At 36.4% G+C, this 22873-nt stretch overlaps 1 long non-coding RNA gene across 5 annotated transcripts in view; it reads left to right on the forward strand.

Annotated features, from left to right (window-relative positions):
- LOC147356979 (uncharacterized) overlaps positions 1-22873 on the forward strand; it is a 383508-nt gene that overhangs the window by 155697 nt on the left and 204938 nt on the right. For 2 of the 5 annotated variants that reach the window (XR_015143699.1, XR_015143694.1), the window contains one exon: positions 14498-14883. The exons of the other annotated variants lie outside the window; for them this stretch is intronic. This is a non-coding gene — a long non-coding RNA (uncharacterized LOC147356979). Of the gene's footprint in view, positions 1-14497; positions 14884-22873 lie in introns of those variants that run through there. 5 annotated transcript variants of the gene reach the window in all.

Here is a 22873-nt window from a genome sequence, read left to right on the forward strand (position 1 = left end):
TGCCTTGTGAGAACACCAGCATTTGGACACCTGCTACAAAGAGGTTATTATTTGTGAATCAGAGATTCCCTGATGGTTCACTGGGTAAAAAATCTGCCTGCAATGCAGAAGACAAAGCAGACACAGGTTTGGTTCCTGGGTTGGGAAGATCCCCTGGAGTAGGAAAACAGCAAACCACTCCTGTATTCTTGCTTAGAAAATGTCATGGACAGAGGAGCCTGGAAGGCTACAGTCCATAGGGTGGCAAAGATTTGGACATGACTGAGTGGCTGAGCAACCAGCAACCAACATTGTGAATCAGAAAAAAGTGATAATCAACTTAGACCTAAATACAAATGCTAATTAAAAATGTGTCACATATTCACACATTCTTACTCTTAGCATTTCAACATACCAGAGGTGAGAGAACAGATTTTTTTTTAAAAAGGAGGAAATTACTTTATTCGTATTTCAGGATATTTGTCCCACTAGCATGATTAGCAGTGGAGAGAGAAGATGTTTTAAATTAGATAGAACATTATGGTTTTAAGGTGGATGAACATTTAATAACTGAAATGTACAAGAGAGTTATATAATCTTTCCAATACATGGTAAAATATCTGCCACTGGGGAAATAGAAGATTTCACTTAGTACTGTTGGATGAAGTAAATGAAGGAAAGTGAAAGGACTTCATGCACTGGTGAATTGAGGTTTTCAGTATGCTTGTCTCATGTTTCTTTAACTCTCCAATAATTCTTAGGCTTTTTTTTTTCAGTTGCCTAGTATACAGAAGGAGAATGGTACACTCTCATCAGTAATACCAACTGAATCTAGCAGTGATGATTATTTTAACCTGTTTATGTAGAAGCCCTGAAAGTTAAGCCAATTATCTCAGGATATCTAAGTTAAAGCTACATATAATCAGAAAAAGTTTCTCATGTGATTCTTAAAATTAACTCATTGAGAATCACATTTTATGCTGCAGAAGGAGAAAAGTAATAATGAGACAGGAAAAACTGTCAGTGAGAGCCAGTTCAAAATAGTTTACAATTTGCTACTGGAGGGAATATTTTTGAAAGGTTAGGATGAAAATGTAAATGCTACTGAGAAATCATGACTGATGATCTTTGGATTTAGCATTTAGTAAGCCATTGTGGTAGTGGAGAAGACTCTTGAGAGTCCTTGAACTGCAAGGAGATCAAACCAGTCCATCTTAAAGGAAATCAGTCCTGAATATTCATTCTAAGGACTGTGCTGAAACTGAAACTCCAATATTTTGGCCACCTGATATAAAGAGTCGACTCACTGGAAAAGAACCTGATGCTGGGAAAGATTGAGGGCAGGAGGAGAAAGGGATGACAGAGGATGAGGTGGTTGGATGCTGCAGTCCATGGAGGTTGCAAAGAGTTAGATATGATTTAATGATTGAACAACAACAAAGATATCAAGATGGTCTAAGATAATAGTTTCAGGGCTATGATTATCATAGTAATAACTTTATAGGTACTGCAGAAATGTATTTGACTAAGATCATTTATTCAAAATATTTGTGAAGGTAATATGAAAAAAATCCTGCCTAATAAATAATGGCAAAGTGGCAAAAGAAATAAATCAGAGTAGATCTGTAGATATAAAAGGATAAAGAGGTGGAGACTGAAAACTGAAGGTTTATTAATAGTAGGGCATCTTTGAAGAAAGAAAGAAAGAGGCAAGTGGGATAAAAAGGAGGAATCAGTAATTAGTTCCTAAATAAACCCCTTTCCCCCTCTTGGACCACAAGGATAAGAAAAAAGAAGGGGGAATTCAACTTTACCCATGGATTGAAAATGAAATTGTAATGTATATGTTATTTTGGAGCTGTATTAAAACCCTGGCCTTTTGGGAAAAACCCATTAATTTCTTTATCTTATGGTTGCTTTGAAAGGTAAAGGATCTGGAGAAAAAAAAAAAAAGAAAGTCATTCTCTTTACCACCAGATTCGATGTCAATAATTCAGGTGCATTGGCCTCTTCAAAACAGATCCTTAAGGAAAGCAGAACTGAATCTCCAGAGATCAAACTTATCAGTCAGACTTGTCTTTCTGATATTGTATTCAGATTGGGTTTCTGAATTCTGAAAAAGTTAAACTGAAATCAACAGAAATCCCATGGGTCTTGTAGCATTATTATGTTTACTTTTTATGTGTTTGTGCAAATCATTCATCTCCCAATTCACCACATACAACTGTCCATTCTGGGTACAGCTAGTATCCCCTCATGTATCCACAGAAAGGATGTGGGCTATCTTCTTAGAATAGTGATGTTGTAAGAAGCTCTCATAATTCACATAAGATATTGAGATTCTTTCTGCAAGGTTAAATGACATTTAATTTGCATTTGTACTTCCAGGTTTTTTCATTTGCTGGTGAGCATTTTGAAATGCTTGTACAATCTTTCAAAAACAGAAAATCTTGCACAAGCCTCCCACCAATTCCACTCACTTACCGTGATAGTAGGTGGTAATCATTTTAACTGAATATTTCATATTGGGGGTAACTAGCACTAGATTATTTTCCCTTTAGTATTTTGTCCATCAAAGTCTGTATTTGTTCTTTCTCCCCTCCTCCTCCTCCCATGTATTCCAATATGCATTTCTAAGGAATATGTCTCAGGCATTCTGTTAAATATTGGGAAAACCACAGGGAGTCTAGCTCACAGCAGCTTCTCATTTCATGGAGTTTACAATCTAGCTAATAAAATTTAAACATGAGATTATAGTTGAGATTGTGTGCAGAAAGTATTGTGAAGCACAAAACAGGGTGCTTATGGTAAATCAGGGTACTTGTTTGCCCAAACAGAAATATTGTAACTTAGGCAGCAAAGGAATCAGTTTCAGAAGATACCTAGTAGTTCCGAGAATGGCAGGGAAAGCTGGAGGAAACCTGTCTCAGACGGGAACCACAGGAGGACGGACAGAGACATCACCCTCCCACAGGCCCTTCATTCAGTATTTACATGTTGTCTTGACTTTGAAGATGCCATTCTGAGTCATTCCAAGGATCTCACAACACTGAATCACTCCACAGGATTCAAAGTCCTGTAGCAGGAATATTTTTAATTACCAAATCTAATATTCATCATCTAGTCAAGGCTATGGTTTTTCCAGTGGTCATGTATGGATGTGAGGGTTGGACTGTGAAGAAAGCTGAGCACCAAAGAATTGATGTTTTGAACTATGGTGCTGGAGAAGATTCTTGAGAGTCCCTTGGACTCCAAGGAGATCCAACCAATCCATCCTAAAGGAGACCAGTCCTGGGTGTTCATTGGAAGGACTGATGTTGAAGCTGAAACTCCAATTCTTTGGCCACCTTGTGTGAAGAGTTGACTCATTGGAAAAGACTCTGATGCTGGGAGGGATTGAGGGCAGGAGAAGAAGGGGACGACAGAGGATGAGATGGCTGGATGGCATCACCGACTCGATGCACATGAATTTGGGTGAACTCCAGGAGTTGTTGATGGACAGGGAGGCCTGCAGTGCTGCAATTCATGGGGTCGCAAAGAGATGGACACGACTGAGAGACTGAACTGAATATTCATCATGTGCTGCTGGCTGTTCTAAGCTCTCTCTATATTTTAACTCAAACCTCATCATAACCTGGCATCACTGACTCAATGGACGTGAGTTTGAGGAAACTCCAGGAAACTGTGAAGGGCAGGGAAGACTGGCATGCTGCCGTCCATTGGGTCACAAAGAGTCAGACACAACTTAGCAACTGCACAACACTATAACCTAAGGAGCTGGAAAGTGTCACTGTAGTCATCTTATCCACCTTTTCCATTGGAGGAAGGTGAGGCAGAAGGAGAAGAGAATTTCTGCGGTTGTCACAGCCAGAAAATGACAAGACCTCGTGTTGCACTGTGTTGCCCTGGCTGACTGATGTCTGAGGTCAAGGACATGCACAGGGAGAGGTAATTTCTGACCATCGTGCTTTCCTTACAAGGAAGTGGCACTTGTTTCCCATTTATCTAGGGGTTCACCTCAAGCTGGGAGTTGGATCCTGGACAGCCAAAGTGAAAATTGTTCACTAACGAGTTTGCTGAGCACTGAAGAATTGATGCTTTTGAACTGTGGTGTTGGAGAAGACTCTTGAGAGTCCCTTGGACTGCAAGGAGATCCAACCAGTCCATTCTGAAGGAGATCAGCCCTGGGATTTCTTTGGAAGGAATGATGCTAAAGCTAAAACTCCGGTACTTTGGCCACCTCATGCAAAGAGTTGACTCATTGGAAAAGACTCTGATGCTGGGAGGGATTGGGGGCAGGAGGAGAAGGGGATGACAGAGGATGAGATGGCTGGATGGCATCACTGACTCGATGGACGTGAGTCTAAGTGAACTCTGGGAGTTGGTGATGGACAGGGAGGCCTGGCGTGCTGCAATTTGTGGGGTCGCAAAGAGTCGGACACAACTGAGCGACTGATCTGATCTGATCTGAATGAGTTTGGAAAATAGGAAGGTGATACGTTGTAGGGTTTCTGGGGATTCTGAGTAGAGTAATTGTGGAGCACTGGTGCTGTGTCTTCTGTGGGGAGGACTCAATCTCCATCCACCTTCTTTACCTATTTCTGACTCAGTTTTCAGTATATGCCTTGTGTGTGTGCATGCTAAGCCACTTCAGTTGTATTTGACTCTTGGCGACTCTATGGACTTTAGCTTTCCAGGCTCCTCTCTCATCCTCCAGGCAAGAATACTGGAATGAGTTGCCATGCCCTTCTCCAAGGGACCTTCCTGACTCAGGGATAGAATTCATGGTGTCTTATATCTCCTGCATTGCCAGGTGGGTTCTTTACCAGTAAAGCCACCTGGGAAACCCCCATTTTGTGCCATATATCTCCCTTTTTATTAGAAGATCATTCTTGAAGGGATAGAAGCTCCTTTTATATGTAATCATCATGCCCTCAAATAGCATCATAACCTCTCATCATTACCAAATTCCTCATTTTTCACATTTTAAAATGTAGAAGGAATAGTTTGAGTGAAAAGAAAATCATATTCTTTCATTCTTGACTTTGCCATTTATAAAATACAGATTTAATGTTTTTATTGTGCTGTGTGGTTAGTCACTCAGTTGTGTCTGACTCTTTGCAACCCCATGGACTGTAGCCCACCAGGTTCCTCTGTCCGTGGGATTTCCTACGAAAGAATACTGGAGCAGGTTGCCATTTCCTTCCCCAGGGAATCTTCCTGACCCAGGAATTGAACGCTTGTCTTCTACACTGCAGATGGATTCTTCTACCACTGAGCGTCAGGGAAGCCCTCAATGTTTTTATTAGTTTAATAATAATTGTCAGTGTAATTACAAATTGAGTGGCATGCATTCCAAATCAGCAGAGAGTAAAGAACACATGTCATAGAATAAAGAGTTCAAATCAAACTAAATGCACAAAACAAGATGTTAAAATCATGCATGTTATAAAAATATGCATAAACATTTTCAACTCAGAGTGAATTAAAAGTTATTTTTAATTGGATCATCAGGTACAGTGCCAGGCAAATAGTAAGCCTTCAGTAAATACTTGCTGAATGCACAGACTTTTCAACTTACAAAAGATTTATACTAGACAATAAGTAAAAACAAAAGGATGATATAATATTGACTAGAAAAGTTCAAATTAAATGTTTATCATTTAAAGTTAGTTTTATACAAAGTTAAATGGAAGGTATAGAGAAAATTTTAGTTGTAAAATGGACAGTTACATTTAAAAACTAATAGTTCAAAATATTTAAGTGGCAAATTACATGTCATCAAATATAAAGTGAAAACTGTTAGGTTGTCTGGTTGATCTCATTAAAAGTCCCAGGCAATTTAAACATATCAGTAGTGCTTATCAGAATCTGGCAGAATCATCTACTAAAAAACACCATCATTATTTTTAATAATCCTTATTGCCATCTTTGTAATCTATTAGAATTACAAAGTTATGTAAGAATATTAGAAAAGAAGAGCAAAGAAGTCAATACGTGTTCAGATTAAATACTAAGAAGTGATACAAAAATAACAAACATTTTTTGGAAGAGGCAACTTATTTTCTGCCCTACCACTCTTCCCTTTTTTCTTACTAATAACCTTTCTATTGGAATCCAATATATACAGGTAAAAGACACATTTTGGAAATCATTGAGAGTTGGTTGGGTAATGTGACTATTACCTAACACATGGAATAAAAGCTAAACCTATTGGAAAGTTTGTGGATGATTCCATAAGAGGTGGGTGTAGGTACAGACAGCTGGGAAGGTCACATTTACCCTTACACTGATACCTGATACCTGGAGTACAGATGTGTAGATAGAGCTTCGTCAACTTATTTTGGGCCATGAGGATAGAACTTTGAGTCAGAGGAGAAAGGTAGAAGCATTGTTCTTGATAAAACCATTGATCTACTGCATCACACCTAAACTCCAATCTGTAGACATTTTTGTATGAGGAAGAAATACATTTTATCCTGTTTAATTCACAATTGTTTCTCAGAATTCTTAATATCAGTTCATTATAATTCTAAATAAACAGTGCTGCACATTGTAAATATTCAATAGAGCAACCAGATAAAAATAAAAAATAGTAGATTTTAATGTATCATTAACATTTGTTAGATTATATAATGAACAAATGAGTCCATTCACTTCCATGTCTTCACGATTATAAATAGTGATACAGTGAACATTGGGGTGCATGTATCTTTTTGAATCAGAGTTTTCTCTAGATATATACTGAGGAGTGAAATTTCTTGATTGTGTGGTTACTCTACTTTTAGCTCTTTATGGAACCTCCATATTGTTCTCCCTAGAGGACCTACCAATTTATGTTTCCACCAGTGTAGGAGGGTTCCTTTTACTCCACCCACTCTTCCAGAATTTATTGTTTGTAGACATTTTGATGATGGTCATTGTGACAGGTGTGAGGTGATACTTCACTGTAGTTTTGTTTTGCATTTCTCTGATAATTAGAGATGTTGACATCTTTTGATCATGTGGATTTTATTCTTCAATATGTCAATATGGTATATCACACTGATAGATTTGTAGATATTAAAAAATTGTTGCATCCTTGGGATAAATTCCACTTGGTTATGGGATATGATTCTTTTAATGTATTGTTGGACTCAGTTTGCTATTATTTTGTTGAGGATTTTTATGTGTATGTTCATCAGTGATATTGCTCTGTAATTTTCTTGAAGTATCTTATCTGGTTTTGGTATCAAGGTCATGTTGACATCATAGAATGAGTTCAGAAGTGTTCCTTCTTCTGCATTTTTTGAAAGTTTCAGAAGAATAGGTGTTAACTCTTCTCTAATTGTTTGGTAGAACTTGCCTGTGAAGCCATCTGGTCCTGGACTTTGTGGCTGGGAATATTTAAATTAGATTCAATTTCAGTACTTGTAACTGGCACATATTTTCTGTTTCTTTCAGGTTCAGTCTTAGGAGAGTGTACCTTTCTAAGAATTCATTCATTTCTTCTAGGTTGTCTATTTTATTAGCATATAGTTTATTGTAATAGTTTCTTACTGTCCTTTGTATTTATAAATTTATTTCAAATACATTTAATATTTGCTATCATGTCAGTGATTCAGTTAATTCAATGATGAAACTCTTGAGAGAGCAAATATAAGTTGGAGAAGCTAAAATCAAAATCTGTCAAAGATCTGTTACTATGACAAACTCAGAATCATGTAGATAGTTAACATATTTTAGTGCATTGTAAGTACAAAATTGTGACACATGTTTAATTGTGACATGTAGTGTTTTATGATTATTGTTTAAACATTTTTAGTAAAAGCTTAGATAATGTAATTTTTATAAGCTTCTATAATCTTTCATCTGTCACCGTTCACATTTTTAATGACAAGTATGCTACTTACTTGTCATTAAATGTATTTGAAATGGTCATGCCAAAGTCATCTCGCTTCAAGCCTGGGAACATCTTAGTATATGAGTAGCATCTCCTCTGTGTATAGAGCTTAAATATCTTCTTTTCCCTTCCCATTGTTTTTCAGGTTTTGTTTCTTTGCTTGTTTGTTTTCAACTACTTTTGTGGAGAATTCATTGATTACTTGGACGGTTGACAGCAAAATCTTAGATTAAGATGAAATGTGTGACACCGCATATTTCTTCCTCTTGATCGCTATGTTAGAAGTGACCTAACTATATCTAATCAGGATGAATCTCAAAAGTTTGCCTTACCAAGATATTTAACTTGGATATAACTCATTAATTCTAAATGAAATCAGCCCTGAATATTCATTAGAAGGACTGATGCTGATGCTTTGATACTTTGACCAATTGATGAAAAGAGCCTATTCACTGGAATAAATCCTGATGCTGGGAAATGTTGAGGACAGGAGGAGAAGGGGGCGACAGAGGATGAGATGGTTGGATGGCATCACCGACTCAATGGACATGAGTTTGAGCAAACTTTGGGAGATAGTGAAGGACAGGGAAGCCTGGTGTGCTGCAGTCCGTGGGGGCACAAAGAATTGAACACGACTTAGAGACTGAAAGAAAAACAAAGGTAGCCACTCTGAGGAGGAAGATGAAAAAATGGAACCTGAGATCAGGTGATGTCATGCCCAATTTATCTAACTGTGCCTATAAATAACACCAGTGATTTATTCTTCAGAATTATTCAATTCCTATAAATCATAGTTGTAGTTTAAGGGTATTTGATTTGGATTTTCTGAAACTTGTAACTGGAAATTATAATTGGATTTATATTCTTTGAAAATGATGCAATGCACTAAGCATATAAAGTGAAAAAGATAGTTTACAAGGGATCAGAGACCTTAGCCTAGTTCTCTTGGTGAAGATATTATAATAAACAAACAGGTCTGGGTGTTTAGGGGAAAACACTAGACATTCCATGGGAGGCACACCATGGGAGTTGAATATAATAGAAGAGGGAACATGCCAGTAAAAGTAAAGTTAGGTATAGTGGGCTGGGAGGGAAGTTATGAATTTTGAACCAAAAAGAATATTCAGATAATGACTAAGTTTCATGGTTACAACTTGCTGAGTATTTATTGAGAAAGTGTTTAATCACTCAGTCATCTCCAACTCTTAGGGACCCCGTGGACTGTAGTCCACCAGGCTCCTCTGTCCATGGGATTTCCCAGGCAAGAATACTGAAATTGGTTGCCATTCCCTTCTCCAGCGCACCTTTCTGACCCAGGGATGTAACCCAGGTCTTATGCATTGCAGGCAGATTCTTTACCATCTGAGCCACCAGGGAAGCCCTGAATATTTATTGGTTTTGACAAATTTTGAGCAGGTAATAGATCTATGTGATACAATTCAGAACACATCACAAGAAGGTACAAGACAGTGGGTGGTTAGGCATAAATTTGTGTTTCTACTGCCTTTTGATAACAAAATATACTTGAGGACAGTGATGCCTGACATTGGTGTGGAGGGCGCAAGTAAAGAAACTTGAAGGTTTTCTTGCTAGTTTTTATCATCTTATTGCTGAGCAATAAATATTCCTTCCTGTAGGTTAGCTGTTTAGCCAATTAAAGAAACTGCAATAATCTATTCCAGGAATAAATCTTCATTAGCCCTTCACCCCTGCCATACTTCTTTATTTCATACTCTCAGTGCCCCATAAGCAGGATTAGAAAGTGGAGTCAGCCAAGGGTGAGACTGACATGTAACTCCCAATTCTGAACAAGAACAAGGTGACCCGAGGAAGAGATTATCTCACTGACCCCAATTCTACTGGGATCCCAAGGTCTTGGACAGCTGTGGTCCCTGTAACATTCTCACTCCCCAATCACAGATCTCTCTAACCCTGGAGGATTATTACAGGCAGCATAACTGGCTGACTATGAACAAGCATATGCTCCAAGCTTCCTCAGCATGAATTTTGGACCCTCTTGACAATAAGCTTCTATAATTTTCCAAGCCTCTTAAACAACTTTTTCTTTTGTAAAATGAGAATAATAAGAACAGTATGGCATCGGGTTGTTTTGAGAATTGTTTAGTACATATAAAGAGCCCAGCAAAGGTCCATAAAGGAAATATTTTAGCTAAAGATCTTTAACAATTCTTTTTTCTATTTAAGAATTACTCCTTAAAGATCAATAAGTATAGTTTTACAACCAGTTCATGATTTTTGTGCTCATTGGGAAATGAAGTAACATGAAAATTCATGTCCAACCATGACTTATTGTATTTCTACCTAGTTGATAGAGATATTTATTCTACAGGATACCCCAATATATTAGATTTTCATCATGAAAATCAATATATTAGATTTTCATCATGAAAAACTGAATTGTCAGAGAAGTTAATCAGGGTAAACAACGTTGTAATATATTCTGATTCATTCTAGAACACCTAGCTGACCCTAGAAGACATAGACTCTATTGTATTGTAGACTGTAGAATACATCCTAGAGTATTAATACATTGATTGGATAAAGGATGTGTTACTTCCAGTATGCTCCTAAAATTCAACAAGTGGTATTGGAAATATAGTCTCTTTGAAAAAAATATTTTAGTAATTGTGATATAAAACAAATATCTTTAAAAATACTAAGGAAATTTAAAAATATATAAAAAATTTTATAATGCTTACTTTATAAAAATTGGTGAAAGAAATACACAGTATTTAACATAAATGTATAGGACTAGAAACAAAAAGTCCAACCTTAATAACAGAGTATAAAAATAATATTATATATAAAATTAATAGAAGCATTTAAAAGCTATTTTTGGCTTACCTCTGGGAATACTATAGTTATGATTTCTCATTTATTACCTATAGGAATATAAAAAGGAAGAGTCTTTTTAGAGTAAAATTTGGTGAAATTTAAAAACTATTCATATTTCCATTTTTAAGATCATGATAAACTATTAACATAGGAAGAAAAAGCACATTTCTATTCCTTATTTATAATTGTAAAATATTATAAACTATAGCCAGGTTTAACAGTGGTTAATTGCCTTATATATACCTACTGAAATGTTAAATAGCCATTAGCAACAAGATTTTGAAAATATTGACAAGGGAAACATCTGGCATAATACATTAAAAGTCAGTATTGAGCACTTTGATTCAAGTGTGTAGATGTGTGTGTATGTGTGTCTGTGTGCATGCATGTGTGTGACTTTGCAATACCACCCGTGCGTCTACTGTATGTTAGATCATTGGCCAATCATGATGATTCCATTGCCTTTCCTACCTGCTGATTAAGGGACAACGATGTGGCTTAAGTCCGAATAATGCATCTGGAGAAAACCTGGGGCGTTCCTGGTGCGTTTCCTTACTCCCAAGGGAGACACACAGGAAATGACACACTCTCCTCCCTCTAAGGGCCATTGTGCTTAAATTCTAGCAGTCATATCTGTTTCAGCAACTACTACAGTCTTTCTATCCCATAAAAATTAAGTCAATATTATAGACTGCAGGACCTCTGAATGATTCAGTTTTGAGGTCCATCTACCACTGAACTTGATGTTATTTTTGTATGTTTTTTATTTAAACTAATTGTCAATTTTAGCCCAACATGTATCAATTAATACTTCCTATATCATAGCCTATATATTAATCTGTACAGAAAAATATTTTTAAAAAATATATATACTATACTATATATATTTTAAAAATATACTGTAGTATATATTTCAGATTTGGTTATGTAGTATATGTTTCAGATGTGGTTATGTGGAGATGGGCCATTCTTTTGTCATTACTCAGGATTTTCATTTTTGATGGGCTTGAGTTATTCTTTAATACTTTTTACTTGAATTCCTATTTTGAAAAACTGGTTTACTTACCCTTTTTTGAGTATGTCATATTGGTTCCCATTTTATTATTCTTTTTCTTTTTTAATTGTCTTCTAGTATCTAACACTTCTGAATTTTCTGTCAAATTATGTACTTTTACATTTAATATTGGTTCATTAAGAGACACAGGCTACTATATATAAAATTTGTAAGCAACAACAATATATTGTACAGCACAGGAAAATATAGTCATCACTTTGTAGTAACTTTAAATGGAGTATATATAACCTATAAGAACATCAAATCAGTATATTGTACACCTGGAATTAATATAGTATTGTAAGCTAGGTATATGTCAATTAAAAATTAACAAAAAAAAAATACCTTCAGATTTCTTCTTAAAGAAGATGTTGAATGATATTATGCCTTACAGTAAGGTTGTGATGACTCTTTTTATAAACCACAAAGACCACCCTAGAGCTACACTGAGAAAGCAAAAAGTTAATCCTTAAGTGTGGGCAAAGAAATCAATTAAGGAATGGTATGCAACCAAGATACTATTCTTGTCTTTTCTCTATTTCTTTTTATGTATCTGCTTCACTTTTAACAGTCCAGGTTCGATGCACGATACTGGATGCTTGGGGCTAGTGCACTGGGACGACCCAGAGGGATGGTATGAGGAGGGAGGAGGGTTCAGGATGGGGAACACATGTATACTTGTGGCGGATTCATTTTGATATTTGGCAAAACTAATACAATTATGTAAAGTTTAAAAATAAAATAAAATTAGAAAAAAAAAAAAAAAACAAAAACTAAAGAAGACAAAAGAGCTTCCCCTCCACTCCCATCTAGGTTACAGTACCAGCGTGTTTACTTTTTCTTGGCAGCAGCAAATTGGATTAAGCCTTTGGATCTCATAGTTCCAATTCCAGATTGTCAGAGCGAACACTGCCTTTAAATCCTGGACTAATCAAATTTGAGAGAATGTGCATTCTAAATTGTGCAAAATGAGTCAAAGAGCTTGCCTTATAAGGATGTTAAAAGAAGACGCAGTTCCTAGAAAGGTTTCTGTATGTGTGCAGCAGAGGAGGACTGGATATACAGGCACATAAGCATCCACTGGGTAGCATTAATATGTGAGAACAGAGGGAACATTGTCCTGGATTCCAGTCTTCAACTTGTTGTTATCCAGATGTACATTTTTGGAAAGTCATTTACAGTCTGTGAAATAATTTTTCCTTCATAAAATTTTGTGTTGGACACAGTTCTAGCTTGACTTCTTCTTACATTAATGTTATAGTTTTCTCCAGGTGTATAATTTATTTTAAAATTCTTTTCGATTCCCACCCATTGATATGCATTGCAGTTTAATCTACTGCTTTTTTGGTTATGTTCTATAACATTTGTTATCATTAAGATCAGTTCCTAATAAATAAACTGTAAATATCATAGGGTACAGACTGTATATAAACTTGATAGTGCCACACACACACATACACACACACACATATATAATAGGTACTTATATATATAAATAGGGGCTTCCCTGGTGGCTCAGACAGTAAACCGTCTGCCTGCAATGCAGGAGACCCAGGTTCGATCTCTGGGTTGGTAAGAACCCCTGGAGAAGGAAATGGCAGTCCACTCCAGAACCCTTGCCTGGAAAATTCCATGGATGGAGAAGCTTGGTAGGCTACAGTCCATGGGGTCACAAAGAGTCGGACATGACTGAGCGACTTCACTTCACTTCATATATATAAAAACATATATGACTATGTGTGTTATATACACACACACACATATGTATATATTCAAAAGTCTAGAGAAGACACTGTGCCTATATTTGAGAAAAATCTTGATAATTATTTTGACATGTATAATATGAAAAAAGTCCTATACAATTTAAAATCTGCCAACATCATTACAAAATTTTTCAACATTTATCCAAGAAACAAAAGAGCCACTAAAAGAATAATTACACACATATAATAAAAATTGATTGAGCTCTTCAAATTGTATTAAATTGCAAGAACAGAATTTGTTAAGTGGTTAAAAAGGAAAAAAAGCAGTCAGATCTCTCTTGCAGTTTGCTCTTAACCTATTTGTGTGATAAAGCATCTTATTGATGCTGTCAGAAATTCTAGACAGCATCACTTAATATTATGATAAAAATTATAGATGATCATTTTAACTGTTAAAGTTGATGTTAATTATAGTTAAGTACCTCATTAAAATTAAAAATTTTTTCATTTGAATATTGTAAATGATTTTAACATACATTGCCATTAACTTTTATTTTTTGATTACACAATTAGTTTGTATAAAGACAATATAATTATTTTTTTGAGACTTCTATAAATATCCTTCAAAATCCTCTGTAGTTAACTCAAATGTGCTCTGAAAGTTTAATTTTGTTGTGTAGTACCATATGGAAATGTTAGCTGCCTCTGGTCTGCTTGGTCTGAAATAAGTAAGGTACATAACATTGTGGTTTTCAAAATTAACTGATGAACACACTTTGATTCATAATCAAGGCAAGCTCCACGCAGCTGTAAAAAAAACATAATGAAGATTGTATGTTTTTATACAGTGATATGATATATAATGGTTTGTCAGGTATATTTTAAGTGTGACATGTTTGTGTCAGACAATAGAGCAAAGGAAATTTATATACACACAATAAAAATTTATATACACACAAATATATACATACATGTATGTGTATGTTTATACAGTGGAATATATGTGGTATGTGGGTTTCCCAGGTGATGCAGTGGTAAAGAATCTGCCTGCCGATCCAGGAAATGTGAGAGATGCAGGTTCAATCCCTGAGTCAGGAAATGGCAACCTACTCCAGTATTCTTGCCTGGAAAATTCCATGGACAGAGGCGCCTGATGGACTATAGTCCATGGGATCACAAAGTGCCAGACATTACTGAGCACCATCACCACCATATTTGATATATATGTGCATATGTATTTTATATTTACATTTGGAAATGAAAAAAATGGTAATAAAAGCCTGAAATAAAGTTTTTTAAAGGAGAAAAGAAAGTGTGGTATTGGGTGGAAAATGAAATGTACCTTATAGTATAATAAAATTAAAAAATGAATTGTACCTTGAAGCCATGTAACTATTTTAAATGAAAATGGTAAAATGCTATCTCAAAGGACGAATAAAAATCAATCTTGCATAACTGCAAACAAGCAGAGGAATCTCAATATATGTCAAATCAGTGGTATAATAACCCAGAGAAAAGATGAACTTCAAGTGACTTTAAAAAAGACTTTTTTGTGTATGTACTCACTGTTTTATATCCTGGGCACAAAAAGAACCTCAAATAAATTCTATCCTGATTTTAATAACCTTAATATTGTTAGTGATATTTGTATTATTATTCAGAAATTGTTTTAAGTATATATTGTAGGCATATGTTATATTGGTTGCAGAATGAAGCAAAAAGAATTGATTCTCATTATTCACAGAATCTTTGTGAATTCATCTACTCATTAAAATATATTTTCAACCTCAACACCAAACAGTGCTTTGGTGGCCATTTGAGGGCAAATGCAGAGTGGTCATAAATTTGAGTCCCTGGACACATGTTCCCTGCTGGAGTCAAACCAGGTGATGCTCTGCTTTCTCTCAGCTCTCTTACTGTAGATAAGGGTCTTTTTTGCAACCTGTTATAGTTCACATATTTTTTTCAATTTAATTTTATTTTATTTTTTAACTTTACAATATTGTATTGGTTTTGCCATATATCAAAATGAATCCGCCACAGGTATACATGTGTTCCCCATCCTGAACCCTCCTCCCACCTCCCTCCCTATACCATTGCCTCTGGGTCGTCCCAGTGCACCAGCCCCAAGCATCCAGTATCGTGCATAGAACCTGGACTGGCGACTCGTTTCATATATGACATTATGCATGTTTCAATGCCATTCTCCCAAATCATCCCACCCTCTCCCTCTCCCACAGAGTCCAAAAGATTGTTCTATACATCAGTGTCTCTTTTGCTGTCTCGCATACAGGGTTATTGTTACCATCTTTCTAAATTCCATATATATGTGTTAGTATACTGTATTGGTGTTTTTCTTTCTGGCTTACTTCACTCTGTATAATAGGCTCCAGTTTCATCCACCTCATTTTGTTATAGTTCGCATTTTATTATGGTTCGCATTTTGTGCTCTTTGTTGGTGACTTTGCTATTTATACCTAGTGTTCCCAAGTGCAGGAAAGCTATGATGTGCCTGATGCAGGAAATAAAATTTGTTCCATAGTTTAAAAACTTTAATTTTAGATTCCCAAATATCAACTAGGATGATGAATTCAATTGCTATTTTCATTTCTATAGTATATGAATTTGCTAGTCTTTATATTCACATCTCCCTTCACATTTTGTTTTTAACTTATAAATCATTTCAAGTGAAGTTTGATGTACAAACATGAGAGTTAAAAGAACATTGTCATGCATTTTTATAGTAATGTGGAATAATCCAGTTTTTTGTCACAGAATGTTCTGTAATGAATTTCTTCCTATTGAATAATTAATGGGAGATAATAATTTATTTTTGTCCTTCATAATATATATGTTTAAAAATATAAAAATAACTAATTTCAAAATAAGAGAAGTAGCATCCCTAGTCCAGTTTTGGGTAGAGATTATTAAGTAAGGCCAAGGTAAGCAGTAGTTGTGCATACATTGTATCAGATAGAATAACCAAACAGTCCACGAGAAAAAGTGGAGAATTTTTTCTTTGCAGAATGATTTCACCTAATACTTGAAAAAGAAGTGATAGCTTTTCTTATAGTTACAAATTTAACATCCCTATTGGAGTTCATACATTTATTTAATATTCCTACAACCAGGTGAATGGTTAATGGGTGATTTGTGATAAAGGAATCAAGTCAAAACCATCTGGCTTGTTGATTTGTTGTAGCATCACCAGTTATGAGACTGACAACACATAATATTGTATATGTCTCCTAATGGGAATGTCCTAGAAATGACAAAATACCACCTGTAAGGTATTCTTTGCCCCAATCCTGAATTTTAACATATTTGAGGCTCTAGATATTTTATAATGGATGTGGGAGTGTTGGAATCTAGAGATTATGATTTAATCTCCTTTGGATAACTGCTCAGAAATAAAATTGCTGAATCACATGGTAGTTCTATTTTTAATTTTTTGAAGAACTTCCATACAGTTTATTATAATGGCAGGAAATTTTTCCATAAATTATATTCTTGCCAACACTTCTTATCTTTTGGCTTCTTTGATAATAATAAAAATCCTAGGTGCAAGTTGATTTCTCACTGTGGTTTTGGTTTTTATTTTCTAATGATCAGTGATCAGATCAGATCAGATCAGTCGCTCAGTTGTGTCCGACTCTTTGCGACCCCATGAATTGCAGCACGCCAGGCCTCCCTGTCCATCACCAATTCCCGTTCACTGAGACTCACGTCCATCGAGTCAGTGATGCCATCCAGCCATCTCATCCTCTGTCGTCCCCTTCTCCTCCTGCCCCCAATCCCTCCCAGCATCAGAGTCTTTTCCAACGAGTCAACTCTTGGCATGAGGTGGCCAAAGTCCTGGAGTTTCAGCTTTAGCATCATTCCTTCCAAAGAAATCCCAGGGCTGATCTCCTTCAGAATGGACTGGTTGGATCTCCTTACAGTCCAAGGGACTCTCAAGAGTCTTCTCCAACACCACAGTTCAAAAGCATCAGTTCTTCGGCGCTCAGCCTTCTTCACAGTCCAACTCTCACATCCATACATGACCACAGGAAAAACCATAGCCTTGACTAGACAAACCTATGTTGGCAAAGGAATGTCTCTACTTTTCAATATGCTGTCTAGGTTGGTCATAACTTTCCTTCCAAGGAGTAAGCGTCTTTTAATTTCATGGCTGCAGTCACCATCTGTAGTGATTTCGGAGCCCAGAAAAATAAAGTCTGACACTGTTTCCACTGTTCCCCCATCTATTTCCCATGAAGTGGTGGGACCGGATACCATGATCTTCGTTTTCTGAATGTTGAGCTTTAAGACAACTTTTTCACTCTCCACTTTCACTTTCATCAAGAGGCTTTTTAGTTCCTCTTCACTTTCTTCCATAAGGGTGGTGTCATCTGCATCTCTGAGGTTATTGATATTTCTCCCAGCAATCTTGATTCCAGCTTGTGTTTCTTCCAGTCCAGCGTTTCTCATGATGTACTCTGCATATAAGTTAAATAAACAGGGTGACAATATACAGCCTTGATGAACTCCTTTTCCTATTTGGAATCAGTCTGTTGTTCCATGGCCAGTTCTAACTGTTGCTTCCTGACCATGATCAGTGATACTGAGCTCATTTTCACATACCTGTTGGCCATTTGTATGTCATCTGCAGAGAAATGTCTATTTGGTACATTTCCCATTTTGAAACTGAATTATTTGTTTCTTTGCTATTGAGTTTTAGAGGTAACTTATGTATTTTGCCTACTAACCTCTTATCTGATATGTTTGCAACTCTTTCCTCTCATTCCATTTGTTACCTTTTCTTTTATTGATTGTGTCCTTTGCTATGCAGAAGCTCTTTAGTTGGATGTAATCTCACTTGTTTAGTTTTGCTTTTGTTTTCTGTACTTTTGGCATAGCATCCAAAAATATCATTGCCACCATCAACATCAAGCAGCTTCTTCCCTGTTTTCTCCTAGAAGACTTATGCTTTCAGTCTTATTTTTAAATTTTCAATTAATTTTCAGTTTATGTTTACATGTGGTGTGACATATGAATCCAATTTCATTCTTTCACATGTGGCTATCCAGTTTTCAGAACACCATTTATATGAGAGAGTACCCTTTGCCCATTATTTATTCTTGTCACTCTTTTGAAAATCAGTAGATCACATATATGTGGGTTTAATTCAGAGAAGTTTATTTTGTTTTATTGGTCTATGCATCTGTTTTTATGAGGATTTTTTTGTTTATTTTTATGAGGATGCATAGACCAATAGAACAAAATAAAGAGCTCTGAATTAAAAACTGACTTTCATTAGAACCTAATTTGAATGACTAACTACAAAGATTGTTTGAGGTATTTGGGGAAATGTAACCATTAAGATTTTATTAAATGATGTTGAAGAATTACATTAATTTTGGTAGGAAGTAGTGTATAATGGTCATTACTATATTCATAGTAATATATAAGATTATTATGTTTTCTATGATGAAGTATCTGTGGGTAATATAACATCTAGGATTTTTTTTTTCAAAATGCTGGATTGGCCAAAAAGATCCTTAGGGTTTTACCATAAGATGTTACAGAAAAACGCAAATGAACTTTTGGCCAACTCAATACTTGTGATTAAAAAGGTGTAGATGGATAATGCATTAAATGAATGAAACACTGCTTACTTTTGAAGTTGAGTGATAAGTAATTAGACATTATGTCATTTTTTCTGTGTTTTGTTTCTGAAAATTTCCATATTCACAAATTAAAAACAGTATCATGAAAACATTATTTTACCTTCCTTAGAAATAATCAAACTGTGGTAATATAAGTAATGTGAACACTGAATATTAAAAAGCAAAAATTTTTCCAGTTAGGGTTAGTATTTTTAATAGGCTTCTTATTCTTATCAGTTTTCTCATTATTTTTCTTTTATCTTCTCCATTCTATGAAATTATTTTTTTTAGAAAAAGAAGAAATCCTGCTTTAGAAATTGTTTTCTTCATTTCTTCATTCTTTGTATTCTGACTAGTTTTCTAACTTTGTAAATATCCTGCCTCCAGCTATCTCTTCAGTCTCACATTGTCATTTTTGGCTTCAGAAATCTTTAATAAAATATTAAGGACTAGTCTTTTGTTTTGCTGAAAATGAAAGTATTTCTTTTTTTAAAAAGTATTTCTTAATATTTCTTTGAGAGTAACCCGTGATTTTGCCCTATGAAAAGTCTGTCAGTCTTCCCTGCCACCATGTCTTCTGACTTCATCTCTAAATATTACCTGGCTCTGAACCACTGACCACAGTTTTGTCTGTCTTTACCATGAGTGAAGAAAGGATCCTTTCCATCTATGCTTTCTTGCTTTCTAAAGTGTGTAGCAGACTTTTAATTACTCATAGTCCTCCTGAGATAAAGTTGTAAAAGCTTATAGGATTTAATGGAACCCTTAGGAAGAACAGATATGAATTAATTACATAACACAGAGTAACTTAAACCTGCTGCTCGACGTGAATATTTTACAGCCTTCTGGTCTAGATGTGTCTTTGGGGGCTCTGAGAATACATTATGTTCTTGTTTCTGATCTCCCTGTGTATAATGGATCCCAGCTGTCCTGTGTCATCACAAGTGAGCAGATCATGCCTAGATATTTCATTATTCAACTCACTGTAATTTCCAAAGATGCTGATATTCACCTCTGTACACCATTAGAAACCAAACATCTGTCCCAGGAGCCTAAAATGTAGATGGGGATGGGAATGCAAATGCAGCGTGGGTGACAGAAGACCTTGGTCCTGGTGTATTCTTTGGAAGTGGTGCCGGTTACCATGTGTTGTAACACATGGGCTTCCCTGGTGACTCAGCAATAAACAATTTGCCTGCAGTGCAGGAGACCCTGGAGAGAGGCGTTGATCCTTGGGTCAGGAAGACCCCCTGGAGGAGAGCATGGCAACCCACTCCAGTGTTCTTGCCTGGAGAATCCCATGGACTGAAGAGCCTGGTGGTCCGCAGTCCTTAGGGTTGCAAAGAGATGGACACGACTGAAGCGACTGAGCACAGCATAACACCTTAGGGTAACACATGGACGTGATGAGTATGAAAATAAAAGCTCTAGTGGAAGCCTTTGAAAACAAGATGCTGAAACCCTGAGAGAGGTCAGTCAAAGATGGAGCCTACATTTTATTTCCTTGTGTAAACCACTTAGGTGTCATCTAGCAAAAGCTTGTTTTACTTGTTCAGGTATTAGTGCTTGGTTAAGTATAGCCATGAAATTAAAAGACCCTTACTCCTTGGAAGAAAAGCTATGACCAATCTAGATAGCATATTCAAAAGCAGAGACATTACTTTGCCAACAAAGGTCCGTCTAGTCAAGGCTATGGTCTTTCCTGTGGTCATGTATGGATGTAGATTTGGACTGTGAAGAAGGCTGAGCGCCAAAGAATTGATGCTTTTGAACTGTGGTGTTGGAGAAGACTCTTGAGAGTCCCTTGGACTGCAAGGAGATCCAAACAGTCCATTCTCAAGGAGATCAGCCCTGGGATTTCTTTGGAAGGAATGATGCTGAAGCTGAAACTCCAGTCCTTTGGCCACCTCATGCGAAGAGTTGACTCATTGAAGAAGACTCTGATGCTGGGAAGGATTGGGGGCAGGAGGAAAAGGGGACGACAGAGGATGAGATGTAGATGGGGATGTAGATGGGGATGGGAATGCAATGGCTGGATGGCATCACTGACTCGATGGACGTGAGTCTGAGTGAACTCCGGGAGTTGGTGATGGACAGGGAGGCCTGGCGTGCTGCGATTCACGACTTAGCGACTGAACCGAACTGAACTGAAGTATAGGTGGTGTTTGTTCCTAGAACTGGTGATAACTGTTAATTTTCAGAGGTGGGTTTGGGCTTGACAGAATTCTTCTGAGCCTATGATATTCATCAGCATCCTCAAGGCACTCAAAATATGTAGCCTACTTGCATAAAAATATGTTTGTGTAATACATGTACAGCTTTATAATGACTATCTAAACGTTCCTTTGTCTTTCTGCCACATAGACTGCCTCTCTCACAATGATTTTGCTCTTCCTAAACTCACCTATGGAAATCCTGGAACACAGTGGTCCACTACTAGCTTATTTCTCAAAGTTTTCAAACAAAAATAAATTTTGATATTTAAAATGTATTACTTATTTCTAAAATGTTATTTAATTTCGAAACATTTGAGAAATTTATTTTATTTTATAATTTTATTTATTTTTATTATTATTATTATTTTTACTTTACAATATTGTATTGGTTTTGCCATACATCAACATGCATCCACCATGGGTGTACACGTGAGAATTTTATGCTCATCTTTCTCTAATTGATTTTTAGTTCAATTTTACTGTGGTCAGAAAATACCTGTATGATTTCAAATATTTGAACTTCCTAAATCTGGAGTTACATAGTAGTGTATAGTAAAGTTTGGTAAATGTTTGAGGTATACTTTAAAAGAATGTGTATTCTGCTGTCTTTGGGTGTAATAGTCTATATCTTATTTAAGTCAAGTATATTCGTATGTTTAATTATTATATCATGTTACTGATTTTTATTTGCCCCTTCTTAAAGAACAACTGGATAGGGATGATAAAATATTCAAATATTTTTGTACATGGATCTACTTCTCCTTTTCATTGTATCAAATTTTCATAATAACATTAAAATTATGTTATTCTTTGCATGCAAATTTAGGACAGTACATTTGTTCCTTTCAAATTGAATATTGGCTAATTTTCTTTTTTTGAATCTAGAATGATTATTAGATTAAAATGTTATTTTTTCATCAATTTAGCTTCAAAGGTCTTATTTAGGTAAGCATTCACATTGCTTAGTGGCTCTGCTGCTGCTAAGTCACTTCAGTTGTGTCCGACTGTGTGTGACCCCATAGACGGCAGCCTACCAGGCTCCCCTGTCCCTGGGATTCTCCAGGCAAGAACACTGGAGTGGGTTGCCATTTCCCTCTCCAGGGCATGAAAGTGGAAAGTGAAAGTGAAGTCGCTCAGTCGTGCCGACTCTTAGCGACCCCATGGACTGGAGCCTACCAGGCTCCTCCGTTCATGGGATTTTCCAGCCAAGAATACTGGAGTGGGTTGCCATTTCCTACTCCAGGGAAGCATTCACATTGTGTGTGTGTGTGTATATTTATATACTGCTGCTGCTGCTAAGTCGCTTCAGTCGTGTCTGACTCTGTGCGACCCCATAGATGGCAGCCCACCAGGCTCCCCATTGCCTGGGATTCTTCAGGCAAGAATACTGGAGTGGGTTGCCATTTCCTTCTCCAATGCATGAAAGTGAAAAGTGAAAGTGAAGTCGCTCAGTCGTGCCCAACTCTTAGCGACCCCATGGACTGGAGCCTACCAGGCTCCTCCGTTCATGGGATTTTCCAGGCAGGAGTACTGGA

This window comes from Bos grunniens, chromosome 16, assembly GCF_055505025.1.
Source record: "Bos grunniens cultivar Pamir isolate PY7600 chromosome 16, Bosgru_T2T1.0, whole genome shotgun sequence".
Lineage (NCBI taxonomy): Eukaryota > Metazoa > Chordata > Mammalia > Artiodactyla > Bovidae > Bos > Bos grunniens.